General features: G+C 38.9%; 1 long non-coding RNA gene across 4 annotated transcripts in view; it reads right to left on the bottom strand.

Annotated features, from left to right (window-relative positions):
• Positions 1-16,200, bottom strand: part of LOC127526120 (uncharacterized) — a 160,921-nt gene that overhangs the window by 48,837 nt on the left and 95,884 nt on the right. For 3 of the 4 annotated variants that reach the window (XR_007933740.1, XR_007933739.1, XR_007933742.1), the window contains one exon: positions 12,294-12,832. This is a non-coding gene — a long non-coding RNA (uncharacterized LOC127526120). Of the gene's footprint in view, positions 1-12,293; positions 12,833-16,200 lie in introns of those variants that run through there. The other variant, XR_007933741.1, reaches the window with a different exon arrangement.

The raw sequence follows: 16,200 nt of genomic DNA, 5'->3' as shown, positions 1-16,200 counted from the left end.
TACACTAATTACCTGTGAAAAAGTGGGGGAAAGGTACACATTTTATTCTGTGGTTGATATAAGTTCAATGTTTGTAAATTGACTTTTATTAAAATTGTACAAATCCTTTCATAAAGCTTTGTCATCACATTTTTGGTCCCTTGAAAGAAAGAAGAAAACAAGAACTAACTTTCTCAATGAGATTTTAGCAGAATGTTAACAGCATGTTTCTATATCTGTGACGTTCTTTAATTCTCTTTAAGCAGACAGATCTCACTTCATATTCAGTTGTACAAGGTTTAATTTCTTATAGATGGGCTGTAATAAGCATTAATTGGTTTTCTGTAACTCCTTCTATAAGGCATTTTTTAAGTTTATATACTGCTTTGCCAATTATTAGTGCCTTTTATAAGTCTACATTAATGTTTTACAGTGCATGTATTTTTTCACGCATATTTAATAATAAATGTTTGTAGTATTTCAAGTGTAATGCACGTGGCTAAAAGTATAGCTAATGCCATTTCTTGTATGTTTTTGTGTAATCTGGAGAGTGTTTTTAAGACTGTTTTGTTATGTCATCTATTTAAATGTGTGTGTGGTGTCTGGAGCTACCCTGCTCTCTTTCCTCATGTCATTTTGAATGTGTATAGCACCTGTGTGGCTTTTTGAACCCTTTTTTAGATGAAGTCTCCTCTGTGCCAGCACATCAGCACTGTGGCTGCTACTTCACTAAACTGTTAAGAGAATACATGATGTCCCAGGTGCAAAGGGGTCACGGGTACGCCTGACGTTTTCACTGAGCTCATGTGCGTCTTCTGCTACTGTGCCCACGTTGTTTTCCTGCATGCCTCTTCTCCGAATGATGCCTTTAACTCCTGCCTCTCCATCAGTGGGACTGTGTCATATCTGGTATGGCACCTTTTGCAGCATAACATGAAGCGCATTGCTAACTGTTCTTTGGCACAGCCCATTTTTCGAATGTTTAACTTAATTTTATGATCAGCTTTTTTTTTTCTGTCATTGGCCCTGGCATTAGAATTCAGTGCTGAATGTGCTCTTTCATTAGGCTCCCTGAACATATGAAGAACACATGTGCCAACATTTCGGCCCAAGATGCATACAGTGTGCCTCATGAAATTAGTGGTTTTGTTCCTCCCGTAATACATTTCTACAGATACAACGACTCTTTAGCAAATGACAGCAGAGTCAGCAGTTATCTGCTCCTGTCACTCCTAGGGATTGGACATTCTAGGCTACCCCAAAGTCTCTCCTCCATCTGTCCATCCATATTTTTCGGAAGTAGCAGGGCTAACTGTCAGACCAAGCGAAAGCACACTTGTGTTTTCATTCAAGCTTGGAACTTTGCCTGGCAACCATACAGGCTGACTGCTGAGCAGAAATGGCCACCCCCCAAAAAAACTGCCCACAGCATACACTCACTGGCCACTTTATTAGGTTCACCTGTTTAACTGCTTGGTAACACAAATATCTAATCAGCCAATCATATGGCAGCAACTCAATGCATTCAGGCATATATATATATATATATATATATATATATATATATATATATATATATATATATATATTGTCAAGAGGGCAGCACGGCGGCGCAGTGGGTAGCGCTGCTGCCTCGCAGTTGGGAGACCTGGGTTCGCTTCCCGGGTCCTCACTGCGTGGAGTTGGCATGTTCTGCCCGTGTCTGCGTGGGTTTCCTCCGACAGTCCAAAGACATGCAGGTTAGGTGGATTGGCGATTCTAAATTGGCCCTAGTGTGTGCTTGGTGTGTGGGTGTGTTTGTGTGTCCTGTGGTGGGTTGGCACCCTGCCCGGGATTGGTTCCTGCCTTGTGCCCTGTGTTGGCTGGGATTGGCTCCAGCAGACCCCCGTGACCCTGTGTTCGGATTCAGCAGGTTGGATAATGGATGGATATTGTCAAGATGAGCTGCTGAAGTTCAAACTTATCATCAGAATGGGGAAGAAAGGTGACTGAAGTGACTTTGAGTGTGGCGTGGTTGATGGTGTCAACTGTTCAGGCTGCTGGTGGTGGTGGTGCAATAGTGAATCTACAACATGAAGAATGGTGGCAAAAGAAGTTCCAACCTGTTACTAGAAAGGTGTACCTAATAAAGTGGCCAGTGCGTGTATGTCAATGCATGCTGTTACCGCAACCTGCAATAAGCAAAACCTCCATTGGATCATCCCACCTGTCCTTCTGTTTTATAGGGAATTGATATTCAACTGATTTACACATTTATGATTCTCACTTGCTCCACTAGCACTTGTTTCAAGTTCTTTACTGGATGAAATGTCAGTCAGTCAGTCATTTTCTAACTTGCATGATCCTGAGCAGGGTTGCTAGGGTCTGCTGGTGCCCATCCCAGATAGCAGGGGATGCAAAGCAGGGAACAAACCCTGGACAGGTGCCAGTCCATCACAGGTACTGTATATCTGATACAGTGCCTTCAGGGAGGGTATTGACTGAAACCAACTAATAATACTGCAATTAAACATAAACAGGAAACCTGATCTTGAATTTATAAAATACCATCTAAAAATGTTTTAGAAAACTGTTTAAATATTACCTTTTAAGAAAAGGAAAATTCATACAGTGCCTTTCATCCCTCTAAAGATCTTCATATGTTCCTTTCTTATTTGTTGTAATATAAATATGCATGTAAAATGTAATATAAACTTGATGATTGTTGGGACAGGCTCCAGCTTCCTGCAACTCTGCTCTGGATCAGCAGTTTAGAAAATGGATAGATGGATGAAAATGACACAATGCTTTCAATCATGAGCTTCAACTAGGCAGTAAATGATGATTAAAGAATAAATGAAATCATCCACTCAGTCTTTATTCTACATTGTGTCTTATATAAAACATAAGCAACCACTTCATTTACAAAGCAGTTAATTAAATCATTCGGGAGAAGAAAGGCGGTCTGTCGTTGGGACATTCAACACTTGGCCCATGTGTCACACCAACTAAACCTTTTACATTATGCAGTTAATGAGGAGCATTAACTCAGGTAATTTTTTACACTTAAAGGAAAATCAGTAATTCTTTTTCTATTTCAAATAGTTCTTTTCATAGTGCAAGTTATCACCTAAAGAGATTCACTATACTTGAACTGGAATTCATGTTAGGTATACCCTGTATAATCAATGTTTTAAAGCGAGCTTTGCATTACAATTTAATAATCATTAAAGGAACCCTCAGAAACAATGCACTTTGTAGAAAGCCAAAGATGAGTACACTGTAAGGCAGACTGATTATTTTATTAAATTAAGTCTAAGCATGCCAGTTTGAGAATGCGACAGAAAAGCCCAGGATGGAATGCAATAGTGCAGGTCCAGTGAGTGGGTGCCACTGGGTGAATAAGCCTCTGCCACACATCTCTATGACAGTTATAAACACTATGAAAGGTAGGGGGTGCTCTCAAGCTGGTTCCTGAACCCAGAACTGTTGACAAGAAGGCCAAGTTATACAAAAGGGTGACTTTTATTAAAAGTAAAGCACACAATCGTGGGGAGAAGAGCAAGAAAACATGAATACAGAATAAGATGTTTAAAAAAAAATCCCAACACTACTCTAGGCCATCCATTACAAGTTATATACTGTACTAGCAGGCCCATTACTCACCACTGTATCTCACCAAGCATTCCTAAGACCCTGCTTACACTTGAATGGCCAGGCAACCCCAATGAGTCTGTTCCTCGTAACACATGGCTTGGGCCCATACATCTTGTCAAGGACCTTCTTCTTGCCACATATCTGGCTGGGAGCTAGCATTAAGTTGTCCATTGTCCCTCATTGTCATTCCCTTGACTATATGTCTCCGAAGAAATAACTTTTGGGACAGTTTCTTAAAATATAGGACTTACTGCTCTCTAGTGGTAGCACCTCAGCTGTGTTGTCATTGTGACATGTGTACCTCTTCTTTAACAATCGTATTCTCAGGATTGTGAACAGCTTTGCAGTACCCCCCTTTACAGTAGAATGCAATCCTCATGCGTACTGGAAACGCAGCATACCTTATCTTAGAAAAACGCCTTCATCCTCAGAGGGGAAAAAAACATTTTTTGAAGATCCCTAGTTGACTTTTTGCTTATATTTTCCCCTTAACTGTCCCACTGTTCAGTTGTAAAATGTTTTCAGAAATGTTACAGAAAACCCACAAGACATAGTGCTTTTGTCTAAACCTCCTATATTGCACAACACTCAACTTAGCTCATATTACCCCGGAGACAAATAAAGTATGATCAATCAATCAATCAATCATGAATTGCCTTTCGTTTCTATCCATATATAGTGCCTTACCTATCTATCATTTATATGGTGCTTTTCACATCTGTCTATTTATTCTAGCCGCATATAGCACCTTCACTTCTATTCTGTCTTTGCATTGATTGATAGACAAGATAATTTAGTTTGTCAGGCCTGACAACCATGTATGAAACTTGCAAGAAGGTGGAACAGATCACATCTTCTTCACACAGGTCTGTCTGGCATAAGCAACTGAGCTGAGGACACACAAAATAAACTGATTAACGTTTCCTGGCTTTACAGATTATATAGAAAAACTCAGTCGCTTGCTGCCTCTACCTGCTTCAGATCATAGTTTTCAGCTGGACTATTTTAAATAGTGCATTTCCACGTAATGACCACCGCTGCATCAGTATGTTTATCCTCATTTCTGTGATGTGAGTATTGGCAGGTAAAGAGACTCCTCAGAGAATCAGGAGCAGAAACTGATGCTTGCATTTTTATAACCATTCCCAATCACTGTATACTGTACTGGCTTCCATATTTCTACAATGTAAGCCCAGGCAGGTGAAAGATGAACCAGCAACATTACAGTAATATTATCACCCATGTCTTTATTAAGGCCAACCTTTTGAATATTGCAGTTTCTCAGCGAATCGACTGTTGTTTTTTAGAGCGTCTTCCATTTTTAATTCTCCCCAGAAAGGATGCTGAAGCAAGTGGCGGTCATCGCACCTGCTTGTCACCTGTCACTCCTGTTCTGAAGCTATTTGTGAGAAGTGCAGTGCTCAGGGACTTAAGAGAGGCAGGCTTGTGCACAGAGTCCTAACACAGTGTTTTACTTCAACATCTGCGCACACCATTTGTCCTCTTGGCGCAGCTGCTAAACTGAGGCGTGCTCTGAGAACACAGCACCCCCAACACGCACACCTCAGCAAAGCCATCTGGTGGGTTTATTCGCGGAGATTCTGTCCAATTGATTGGAGATCACTGACAGCATCTGGGCTGCACTTGCTATCTAACGACCATCAGCTCTAAACACAGACCAAGAGTATGTTCCTGTGTGACGCTTCATGGGAAGGAGGGGTTGAGGGGTCTGGCACAAGTGAAACAGGAAAGAAAACAGGTTCAAAGATTTCCATTAATATTTATAGATTTACCAATTGTCAATTCTTTTTGATCTGTCTCCTCCAGAGTACCCACTGCCTCAGGAAGTGAAACCCGGGGCTGAACGTGCTGCTGGCCAACAGTAAATCATACCCTGTTAGGCTTGATAGTCTAACAATTAAACACCAGCCACAAAGGGAAAAAAATCTTCTGTGAGCTGACACGGTAAATCTGAAAGCAAGGAATCAGTCAGCCCCAAAAAATGCTTTATCAAGCACCTATAAATGTGACCACCTGACTGAGAGCATTTGAGAAATCTTTATTTTATACAGCAACTTTTATGGGCTGATTATAGTATAAAAAGCAATTAGCAACAGTATAACTTAAAAGAAAAATCCACCAAGCAATATTTACTTCAGGTGCTGTTTTGAGAAGTCAGCAAAGAGATTAATCAGGCTCTCATTTTATAAGTTATTATTCATCATCTCAATATACTTCACAAAACAGTTAAAAGTAAAATTCAAACAAATCGATATATTAATGATCTATCTATACAATTTGTAATCCACTTATCCAGCTCTACCTCATGGGATCCTGTGCCTAGGAATTCATTTTGATTTCTGTCTCAACATGCTTTATCCACAAAATACTACAACTAAGTGAATTATTCTTGGCTTTTATAGTCCATTTTACACTTGTACACAGTAGCAATATTATTTACCGCCTATCATTAATTAAATGAATGATTATATATAGGGCCTTTTGCAGGCAGTTTCACAGGCAGTTTCGGCATACATTAGAAAAGAAATAGCATTAATGTATTCACAGTAAATTAAACAAGCAACCTACTGTATATTAGAAAGGGTTCCTTTATGGCTCAAATAAACCAGTGAAGAGACCTGTTTGTATTTTGCAACTTTCACACTGTTCACTTGTCTGGTATTCCAATAACCAGGCACTCTTCTGAAAAATGAAGATGCAATTTAATAAGTGTTGTATGTGAATGTTTAGAGAGCCATTGTTGGCACTTTCCCCAGTGTGCACCATTTACAAAAGAGCACTCACGATTCATAACAATCAAGGACTAGAGACTGATGCAGTACATTAAAGTCAACAGAAGAGGGTGCTAGCAAAGCAATGATTGGCTTTCCTGAGAGATACAAGAGCATTGGAAAATGAAGTGGCACAAATATCACTTGGAATGTCGAGAACATGCAGATCAAGTTGGATATTGTGATGAGTCTGTGCCTTCGCTAAATCGCAAACTGAGGTTCAAGACACCTTTCAATGGGCGCCAATGTCCAGTATTTTAGCATAAGCAATGGTCTGAGTGTTGCACTGAGCATGAAAACACATTGTGCACTGATTAAATAGAACAAATAAGTGAAAATAGTACAAAAAACAACAAAGTAAATATAGCTCAAGGCAAGATCTCAGAAATTTGAGTAAAAATGTGAGTCAGCAAGTAAGGTTTTGAAGTGTAATTTCTAAAAGCGAAAATAGATGTTACATTACCTAGCTATACATATTTGAGTATTTTCTTTATATAACTACCAATCAATCAGCCTTTATATAATTTAGTAGCATTCATGGGGATCACTAGCTCAGTGTAAATGACTGCTCTAAATTAGCTTGTCTGGCAGTGCACATTACTGTGTCCTATCTGGTGTTTGGTCCAGTTAATTGAGCCACTGCTCCCCATGAGCCTTAGTTAAAATATGCACACAATGGAAAGAAGCACAAGGAGGTTAAACTTAACTTGATATTATAACTCTCATAATGACCACCACACCAGAAAGCTTTATTCAGGTGTTTTGGAAAAAATATTAAAATATAGGAAGAATTAAAAAAAAAGATAGACAGCATTGCCCAGTCCAGCCTCGAACTTGATCAAGTGGGGTTTAGATCGTTAAGTTATATCATGTTATAACCTCAGAATGAAGTGCAGAATGAGGAGTGACTTGATGATCAACCAATATGGCCTTCATATGGTGCTCTTTCTAGGCAGCACAACTCAGACAGCCATGTCAGTGACCAAATGGAGCTGAGTGCATCAAGCACTTTAGCAGATTGGACTGCAGAAAAATGTTGTCATCGACATCAATTTTAGTCTGTACTGTTTTTTGGATAATACATTAATCTGTCTTCATTTTATATAATTACTTTCAAAGTGATGTGAATTTTAATATGCTTAAGCTAATTCTAAATGGATAGAGTCAATGCTATACAGAAACATTTTGATAAAATGTATTTTATAAAGAGAAATAAAGCAGAACTTGTTTAATAGTTGACTAAACAGTAGAACACTAAGCGACTCCATGACAAATTAATATTGATTCTGTTCAGCCATAGAACAAAAGATTCACATTGGTCACAATACAACACATCTGGCTGACCACTTCAGCATAAAGTAGACAATAATAATGAAGATTCACTGATCAATGAATTTAGGTTTTCACTGAATAAGCATATTATCCTTCTTTTGGTGCTTATCCTTGGTGTTTTGGGTTCATGACATGAAGAAATCCTGGATAGGAGTCCTTGTCCATCAAAGCTTGCACTTACTTAAACACTCAGACTGGGATCATTTGAGCCACCAATCAACCTAACACACGTGGCTTTCGCCACCACCATCTACTCAAAGCACCATGACGTTCCAACAGTGAAGAATTAAAAGCCAAAAGTCTGCATGTCCATCATCATCAAGTCCTTCTGTGAGAACCCTAGACACAAGAGGACTATTTCATTTATGTTAGGTAGAATGCCCAGAGGGGACTGGGCGGTCTCGTGGCCTGGAACCCCTGCAGATTTTATTTTTTTCTCCAGCCGTCTGGAGTTTATTTTTGCTTTTTCTGTCCACCCTGGCCATCGGACCTTACTCTTTTTTTATGTTAACTAATATTGTCTTATTTTAATTTCTTATGTTGTTATATATATATATTTTATTTTTATTTACTGTTCTTCATTATGTAAAGCACTTTGAGCTACTTTTTTGTACGAAAATGTGCTATACAAATAAATGTTATTATTATTACTGTATTATTATTATCATGTGAAAAATGCCTACAGAGACAGAGGGAGACGGCTCTTTAGATGTCATTTACTAGTACTATTGCACAAGAGTGCCACCAAGAGAACATTTCAATTAATTTTCTGAAGTATTAGATATTTAAATCATCACATTAACAGAGACATGGTGGCACAGTGGTTAGCGCTGTTGCTGGACAAATGCAACATTCTTAGTCTGAATCCCACATGTGCCATTATTCTAGCTGTGTCCAGGTGGATTTCCTTCAGCTACTGGACTTTAATTTGGGATATTAGCTTTTCAGTAACTTTTGATGAACAGTCTTCAGTTTGCAAATAAATGCTGTGAGCCATGAACACAAATCCATGACAGGACTAGTCACAGTTTCATGTTACTGATGGCCTTTCTATTGCAACCATTTCTCCTGGATATTATTATGTAGCAGCAGGTGACTTGGTATCCTTAGAGGTAAAGCGTGAAGTGCTTCATTACATCAAGAGAGGGCAACAACATCCCGAATGTGATTGCACTCAATTTGACCTTCTCTCAAGAAATGACTGGATGAGATTCCCCGCTCAGTTAGACAAACACATGATGACGGACTTTCTTCTACCCTTTCAATAATGAAAACCTCCTAAACGTGAGCTTCTCCAATACCACGGAAATCTTCAATGATGACACAAAATTCATGATTATTTAAAAAAAACACACACAATTTGGAATGGTGGGTGCAGATGTGTTCAGCTTTCACCCAAAGGTTCTTGTTAGTGCAGCTGTTCTTGTAGGAAAATGTGAAGCACACTGAGGGGGGCTCTATGTACTTGATTCTCCTTACTCTGCCTGTCAGCGAACAGCAGCTGGAGAGGCTTTGGTAGCTTCGCCTCCATCTTGGAAGTAGCGTCAACCTCCTCTGGAACTGCTTGAACTTGTGTCATTGGCTGAAGATTATTAAAATGTGGCAGTTTCTGTTCTTCTGCATTTTTCACTAAATATATCTTTGCTGGGTCTTTGTATTAAATACTGCTACAAAATAAAACCCCAAACAAAAGCACTAAAACATACTATGAAAAAGGACTACAGTCTAGTCTTCAAAGGTGTGCTGCCTGCAAATGAGCAACTAATCTTTACAAAAAAGGGGTTTAGAAAGATAGACTGATCAACCCATAACTAAGAAAACCAGTATGGAGCATTGTCTCAACTTCCTTCTGTATTCTACCTCTCTTGTTTCATCACAAAAAATGACTTGCTGCCTACTAGATTCAATACGACCTTATAATATCTCAGAAAGGTCCAACAGGGCTGCAAACCCAGTGTTCATCTATCTATCTATCTATCTATCTATCTATCTATCTATCTATCTATCTATCTATCTATCTATCTATCTATCTATCTATCTATCTATCTATCTATCTATCTGCTGACATATCACATATAGGGGTATGCAGAATTTGTTCTTTTACTATCTATTATGAGGCTTTACTATGTTACTGTACTTTTGAGATATAAGCCATCTAGATAAAAAGTGTAACCTAAACAAATACATATAAAACATGGCATTACGTTCTAACTGAAGCAAATTCAGGGTAGAGAGCTTTTATTTGCTGAACATATGCAGTCTTGTTTCTTTTGGGGAAGAGATAATAATAATTAATAATTCTTTGCATTTATATAGCGCTTTTCTCACTACTCAAAGCGCTCAGCAATTGCAGGTTAAGGTCCTTGCTCAAGGGCCTAACAGAGCAGAGTCCCTATTGGCATTTATGGGATTAGAACTGGCAACCTTCCGATTGCCAGTGCAGATCCCTAGCCTCAGATCTAAGGGTGCAAAAGAAGTCTGGGAGCAGGTGTCATGAGGAGCAGGGAGGCAAAAATGTCCAGGGAGATGAACAGAAAAATGAGAATACCTCAGCTGCCTCATTCTGTTTATCACGCAGTCCTGTTGCAGGGCGCGGGGATTGCGTTAATGTCTTGTGCTCCTTGGTTTTGCGCCTCCATTGAAATTGTATTTGGCTTTCAGCACACTCTGGCAGGTAGAAGACATAATAGCTCCCATTTTCATCCTCTAACACGCTTTCAGGGAGCTCTGCCAGAGGTGCTGGGCATGTTGAGAGCTTTGGCTGCCTGCGCTCTTTATCCATGAAGATGCGACTGACGCTCACACCTGCTCTTCAGGCTGCATGATAACGGTGACTTGGTGCAGGACTCTGCCGGGTGACTCTCCTCTGTCTCTGGGTCGCTGCCATGCCATTTTACAGACAAGGCAGAGGTGCAAATGAGTTTGAGAGGCACCAGCATTGTCTTTGCTTTTGTGCTATCCAGGGGACTAGCGCTTTGTCACTTTTCAATTTGTGTGGTTTTTGTTTCTCTTCAGCTGGAGAGTTTTGTGCGTTTTTTGCTTTTTGAATTGTCTCTGTTATAGTGTGTAATGATCAGCTTTGACTCCACATTGTACTACTGTGTTATTTAAAAGTGGAAGAAACAGGATTCCACTGTATTGTAAATTAATTTATTCTCATACAAGTATAATTTATATACCTGTACAAGCATAAATACAAATTAAAATGGTATTGATTCTGGACAAAGCTTTAGTACCTATATCTGGCAAATTACATATTTTCATCACACATCTTTTGAAACCTTTAAACCACAATTGGCTCATCATATAAAAATCATTGTATGTTTAATACAATAATTTTCCTAGTGAGCACTAAATAAAAATCTTGAGGAGTAAAATTCCAGTACAGTATATAGTTACATATATCTATTTATTTTAAACAAGCTTTTTCTCATACAGCACAAATAATTATCAGTGAGCATAATAATACAGAGCTTCTAAAAGCAACTGAAAGCTCTGCACCACCAACACAGTGCACGTACAAAAATGTGTATTTAGCCTGTAGAAATATTATACAATAAGACCAATCTATTTTAAGGTAAGCAACATTATTATAATCCCATGCAGGCTCTACAAATGGGAAGGGGCAGCAGGGCCATTTGGCTCATGCCTCACCTCCCAGGGGTGCATCACCTCTGCCAAGGGTGGATGGTCTTCCAATTTAACCCCTTTGAGTCAAGAAACAGTGCTAATGTTAAAGCTAAAAAACATTATACTGCAATGCATTCTACCCATTTTTTAACATTAAATCTTTAGGCTTCTTTCTAAACAGTGCAGGTGGGAAAGGTGGCTTATGGTGTGAAATGCCCAGGGCTTTATCCGGGCTCACAGAAGGTCTGATCTCATCTCATGTGTTTGTATTTGTGTTTTAAACATGGGCAATGAGCAAACCCGCTCCATGTAGGAATATCTATCTATGCTAAAGTTAGATATATAATACAAGAACAAGTATTTCCTCTTATACACTGATGCCTTTTTTCATTTCACATCCTTTCATTTTGCATTATTTCCCTGTTTCTGCTGTTCACATGCTGGCTTTATTACACTGTCCGCATTTACTTGACCTTTTAATACTATTTGTTCTTTAATTGCTTGTTATATCTCCCCTTGCTTATATTTATAGCATACAATAATATTCTCAAAGCTGCTTATTGTAATTATCCTGGAAGCACTGCATCAAAAGCTGGAATCAGCACTGGGCGAGACTTCAGTCCTTTGCAAGTCATATTTCCAAAGTGGACAATTTGGAATTGACAGTCCATCTAACCTGGTCACCTTCAAGGGGTGTGGGATGAAAACCAGAGTACATTTTGGATAATCCAGGAAGCCATTTGGAAAACATGCAGACTCCACACGGACAAAGACCAGGCACAGGATTCAGGCCCAAAATGCTGTACACATAAGGCAATAGCACTAACCACCGTGTCAACATGCTGCTCTTACATACTAACTGAAATATTTAATGCTTCATGACATGGTTTGTGATTATGTTGTCTATTAAAAGTGCTATTAAAAAATAAGACTGGATGATGAATGCCCAATTTGTAAATGGATCAAAAAATAAAGAGCAGTCCATGGTTTGAACTCTTATCAATACTGAGCTCAGGCTGGAAGTAACCTGCAGAGATTCCTTGTTTTTTACTCTGTCACCATGTATCAACAGTATATTGACCCCAATTCATTTAATGTTAAGTGAGGACATGAGAATAAGTCAAAGTCATGTATTTAACAGCCTTACCAAATTCTTCTTACATTGTCCCAACAACCCCTCGGCTCTCCCTCACTACACCCATTTTCCTCACCTTTCTCTGCTCCTTGTGTACTCACACAGCAGTCCCTTTCTTTTTATTTGACACCCACCTCTCCAGCTCTTAAAGCTGCATTTCTTCATGCTGCTTCTAATATCATGTCTTCTTTTCCTTAGTATTGCATTTTTTCCTCTTTATTGTTGCTTTCCAAGCCTTTGGATTCATGTTTTGCTGCTGCAGCTGTCGTATGTGTCATCCTGCCAGAACCTTCTTGATAATCAGGCTTTGGTGTGAATGGGCCCTCTCCTACAGGAAAAAAAGATTAAATAGAAATACACACCAAAATATATTTATTAACAAATTTCCTTTGGGCTGTTAATAACTTGGCTTAAATGCTCATTTAATTTTTTTTTATTTTACATTTTTTTTTTACCTTGACCAGCATTTTAAAATTACGATCAAAAGAAAGCAAAACCATACAATAAAAACCACAAATCTCCCAAAGGCCCAGTCAGGTTCAGCCAAAATCGATTGGCTTCAAGATCTGTACAAAAAAAAAAATATTAAATAAATAAATAAATTAAAAAACACCTGCTAGGTGCAACATCCCCCTTCCTTTTGCATATATTAAATCGTGTTAGTGCTGTAAAAAGGATTTTCACCATTTTTGGCAATTAGATTTTAGCTTTATTTACAAAAAAAAAAATGAAACAGAGAAATATTGAGTGTGTCCCAATAAAATTCAGTCTTCATTGCACGTCAAGATAATGGACAACACTCACATGGAAGTTGATGTTATTAATGCTTTGTTGTTAAAACTGTCAACAGGGTAGTTAGTGCTTCTGCTCACAGACCCCAGGTTTGAATCCCGCACCTAGTCATTGCTAAAATGGACATTCTATTGCACATCCTCCCAGCGTCTTTGTAGGTTTTCCTTTCACATTCCCAGTTAGGTGTTTGTCAGGTTGATTTGCAACTGTAAATTTGTGTGTGAGGGGGGGCGTGCGCTGTATTGGACTACTTTCCCCTTCTAGTTTGGTTCCTACTTTGTGCTTAGTGCTGGCAAGATAGGTTCTGGCCCCTCTAATCCTAAAAGAGATTTAGCGAGTTTGAAAATGTATGAGTGAATTAAATCAAAAATCTCAGGGCAGATTTAAAATCAAATTACATTTTATATTAAAAGTTCAAAAACACATCTGAATGGCAGGCAGGAATGGTGTGGGATATAAACAGCTGCTAACTCTAGGAAGCAAAGGGAAATCTGATGGCTACTGGATCTGCATTGCACAGTATGTAGGCCAACAGCTCCTGTGAGTCTTGAAGCATGACCCACCACTCCACCTTGTTGTCATTTTTCATAGATTGTTCGGTGTACATAAAGATGTCAGCCTTTGTGCGCCACTCGCATCCACTTTAACAACGAAGGTTTCCATAGGTGGCAAGTGAAGGGTTAACTGGAGCTCAAAGAAGGTCTCTGCTGTCAATTCAGTCGACGGTGAATGATCAGCAGAATTAATCGAAAAGAGGATGCCGTCCAAATGCATGTCACCCTCCTAGCTTTGAAATGGCGGAGATTTGTGGCCTCATTTTATTCGCGTCCATTTTAACTCTGCAGCTGGGGATATGCTTAACTGTGACTCATGAGGTCTGCAGCTGAGACCGAAACAGCTTTGTTCTCTGAGTTAATGGAATTCTGCTCTTTCTTTTTTCCCCTTAAAAATGCAGTTGTTATTTTTGTACAACTCCGTATGTGCTCTAGTAAGGTACTGATTAATGGAACAAACTACAGAGTCCAACAGTTTCCTTTTGCATACCACCATTCTGTCATGACTCTTATACTACCCACTGTCCCCCCCGCCCCCCCCCCCCCCCCCCCCCCCATCCCATTAATAATTCTGTAATTTTCACCAAATGCTTGATTGGATTTATGCCTTGCCATCCCAAGCCAGCATATTGTCTGTCTCAAGCAATTAGCAGCCGCAGTCCTTCTATTAACGTTGGTTGACTGTATTACGGGTTTGTTAGGACCAAGGCTAGTGGTGCCCAGTCTAGTGCCATCTGCTGGAGCTTTGGGCCACTAGGAGTCTGACAAAGAGTTAGGAATCATTTAATGTGTACATGAATTTTAAATGTAGAACAAAGTTCCTCTAGGTGAAAAAGCAGGTTGATGAAGAGACTGGGGCAGAGGGTCATGTCTAGTACAAGTGATAAAGATAATCAGAGACACCAATATTTAATATTAATTCACAAATGTGTGAAAGGTATTTGCAATTAACAAATGTGATGTTTCCACCTTTCTGTCTGCATATACTGGATATGTGTGTTAGAGTATGTGTTCATGTGTTTGGTGCTGGGCATGAGTGCATGCATGCAAGTATGTGCTAGCATATGTCTATATGTTGTGTGTCATGTAAAATATGGCTTTATCATGTTGTGTATGTGTGTGGGTCTGTGTCTCACAGGTGGCTGGATTAAATAAAAAAAAAACAAAAACCCATACACAGTGAAAACATGCAAAATTCATATGGACAATAACCAGGTGTAAGCAGGTGTGGGCTTTGGATCGAGGACACTGGGCTTGAGCAGAACCAACTACTGCGCCACACGAAATCACTCACCGTTAATGTTCCCAGCAGCTATCAGAATGAGTCTTACTTCTTCAGAGGTAAAATACAAAAGAAGTGTCTGTGTTATTTCTTTATCTGTATATTTTATTTCACTCCTTGTTATTCACCTCACAACCTATTCCTTATTATCATCATATTGTATATTTTAGACCACCAGAGTGTCCACCCTATTTTTTTAGTTTATTTAATTATAATTCTGAGCCTCTAACTGCTCCTCTGATTTTCTTCGCCAGAAGCTAATTAACACCAATGCGCAAATAACAAAGTAACCAGTAAAAAGATGTTTTCTTGATCCAATTTGCATCTTTGTAATTTTATTGCACAGTAGATTTTTAAATTAAAAGTTCAGAAAGAAACACAAAACCAGACTGAGGGATACTAATACACTCAGATTAAAATTTTAAAAACTTAATTGAAAGTAGGAATAAGCCACCCAATGAAATGACAACATTCCAATTATGAAAAGGAGTTATAATGGAAATCTATGCTTATAGGTGCAGTTCACAACCTACGCTGGACAGCCCTGCTGTATGTGCTGTATTGTGATGAGCTTTGAAAGACACTATATAAAGTATTGATTGATACTGCTTTAAGAATGTGAAATGTTTTGTAATGCGTCTCCATCGAAGATGCTATGTAAAACATAGGGAATGCCAGATGTTGGAATATTTGTTGGTAAATTGTACAAAACTGAGCTTATAAAATAGTTTCGAATGTGCTTCTTATTTAGAGTAGGTTCTGCATAAGGGCACCTGGTAATTTTTCTGAATACAGATAGCTATTAAGAAACTACAAAGTGAGGCAATGTTAATTATAAGAATAGATATCTGTGTAACGTGTGTTGACCCTTGAGCATGCTTCATTCCTTGAGTTTATCTAAGACCAATATGCTGCTAATGAAAAAACTGGCCTGAGTTTTACTGAAAAGTTTTGTTTCATTTTCAACTTCTAATAACGTTGGCTTTCATCTGGTGTGTGTGTGTGTGTGTGTCTGTGTCTGCCTGCTCAGGTGAGTCACTATCATTAGACTACCTGGACTGCTTCCTG

Source organism: Erpetoichthys calabaricus, chromosome 17 (assembly GCF_900747795.2).
Source record: "Erpetoichthys calabaricus chromosome 17, fErpCal1.3, whole genome shotgun sequence".
Taxonomy (NCBI): Eukaryota; Metazoa; Chordata; class Cladistia; order Polypteriformes; family Polypteridae; genus Erpetoichthys; species Erpetoichthys calabaricus.
This window is presented reverse-complemented; position numbering and strand designations above follow the sequence as displayed.